General features: G+C 49.2%; 1 protein-coding gene across 1 annotated transcript in view; it reads left to right on the plus strand.

The window, feature by feature from the left end:
• Positions 1-2,291, plus strand: part of LOC104997846 (chromosome unknown open reading frame, human C4orf27) — a 25,536-nt gene that overhangs the window by 506 nt on the left and 22,739 nt on the right. The gene's annotated exons all lie outside the window — the stretch shown is intronic.

Genomic DNA, 2,291 nt, shown 5'->3' on the forward strand with positions numbered 1-2,291 from the left:
CCCCCTCCCCCTACACCACCCTCCTTGTCCCACCCGTAGGATGGCGTGTGGGGCCCCTCCCGTGGAGCCGTCCCCGAAGCGGGTGACTCGGGGGAGCGGTGTCGGGGCGCAGCGCCGAGCTCGGTCCGGGGCGCTCGGGATAGGGAAGAGGGGCGCTCACTTGGAGGGGCCGTCTGCTTAGGCTTTCTTGCATCTCACGTGAGTCAGCACTGCAAGAACAGGAAAGAGTCCGGCTGTGAAGAGTAAAGGAGGGTTTCCAAAACTTCCTTCAGCCGCGCTGTCAGCTGGGGTGCAGGTGGTGGCGGGGTTGGGGTGAGACGGTGCCGGAGGGCCAAGTTCTGGGCGGCCTTTGCCCCCGTCGCGCTTTCTAGAAATACAAGGGTAAATAAAGGATAAGGGCAGCCCTGAGGGGGACAGGTACTGCATAGTCCTGAACTCTAGTTATTGAGAATTGGGGGATCCTGAACTAGCATGTGAGCTCAGGCAGCGCTGAAACGCTCGTTGCTCATTTTAAAGGGGCAGTGAACTGCTCTGACAGAGTGTTAGTGTTAGGAAAAAAGTCTCAGAAATGAAGAGGAGTCCACAGAGGCTACGGTTAACCTAATATAGGTAGCAGTTATGTATTCTGTGTTAGCACTGTTCTGTCTGTGTCTACAAAAAATTTATTGTCACAGCCTTATGATATAGGTACTACATAGACCTTTTTTGTAGCTGAGAAAATAGGGCACAGAGGTTAGATAACTCACCCAAGGTGACAGAGCTGGAAATGGCAAGAGTCAAGAATCTCCCTGAGCAGCCTAACCAGTATGCAAAACTGCCTTTTATCGAGGTATTTTTAAAGGCTCTTCTTTATAACATCTTAGATTTGCGCCTGTCTTTGAAAGTCTAACCAAAGGCTGTTACACAAACAAGAGGGAGGGTGGGTCAGGTCCTGATGAGTTCCTGCTGTTGCCTGTTTACAGTTGGAGAGGCAGCATGCAGTGGTTGAGCACCACCCCCGCCCCCCCGCCCCAACCCCGGAGCTGGCCCACCTGGGGTTCAGTGCGGTTCTTCACTTTCTAGGTGGAGACCCAGGGCAAGTCACTTAACCTTGGTTTCCTCCTCTGTAGAGTGTGGCTAATCAGATCAGATCAGATCAGTCGCTCAGTCCTGTCCGACTCTTTGTGATCCCATGAATCGCAGCATGCCAGGCCTCCCTGTCTATCACCAACTCCCGGAGTTGACGGAGACTCACATCCATCGAGTCAGTGATGCCATCCAGCCATCTCATCCTCTGGCATCCCCTTCTCCTCTTGCCCCCAATCCCTCCCAGCATTAGAGTCTTTTCCAGTGAGTCAACTCTTCGCATGAGGTGGCCAAAGTACTGGAGTTTCAGCTTTAGCATCACTCCTTCCAAAGAAATCCCAGGGCTGATCTCCTTCAGAATGGACTGGTTGGATTCCCTTGCAGTCCAAGGGACTCTCAAGAGTCTTCTCCAACACCACAGTTCAAAAGCAATTCTCCAACGCTCAGCCTTCTTCACAGTCCAACTCTCACATCCATACATGACCACAGGAAAAACCATAACCTTGACTAGATGAACCTTTGTTGGCAAAGTAATGTCTCTGCTTTTGAATATGCTGTCTAGGTTGGTCATAACTTTCCTTCCAAGGAGTGAGCGTCTTTTAATTTCATGGCTGCAGTCACCATCTGCAGTGATTTTGGACCTCCCCAAAATAAAGTCTCTCACTGTTTCCACTGTTTCCCCATCTATTTCCCATGAAGTGATGGGACCGGATGCCATGATCTTCGTTTTCTGAATGTTGAGCTTTAAGCCCACTTTTTTACTCTCCACTTTCACTTTCATCAAGAGGCTTTTTAGTTCCTCTTCACTTTCTGCCATAAGGGTGGTGTCATCTGCATATCTGAGGTTATTGATATTTCTCCCAGCAATCTTGATTCCAGTTTGTGTTTCTTCCACTCCAGCGTTTCTCATGATGTACTCTGCATAGAAGTTAAATAAACAGGGTGACAATATACAGCCTTGACGTACTCCTTTTCCTATTTGGAACCAGTCTGTTGTTCCATGTCCAGTTCTAACTGTTGCTTCCTGACCTGCATACAGGTTTCTCAAGAGGCAGATCAGGTGGCCTGGTATTCCCATCTCTTTCAGAATTTTCCACAGTTTATTGTGATCCACACAGTCAAAGGCTTTGTCATAGTCAATAAAGTGGAAATAGATGGTTTTCTGGAACTCTCTTGCTTTTTCCATGATCCAGTGGATGTTGGCAATTTGATCTCTGGATCCTCTG

The sequence above is a fragment of the Bison bison genome, unplaced genomic scaffold (assembly GCF_000754665.1).
Source record: "Bison bison bison isolate TAMUID 2011002044 unplaced genomic scaffold, Bison_UMD1.0 scf7180017864316, whole genome shotgun sequence".
NCBI classification, from domain to species: domain Eukaryota; kingdom Metazoa; phylum Chordata; class Mammalia; order Artiodactyla; family Bovidae; genus Bison; species Bison bison.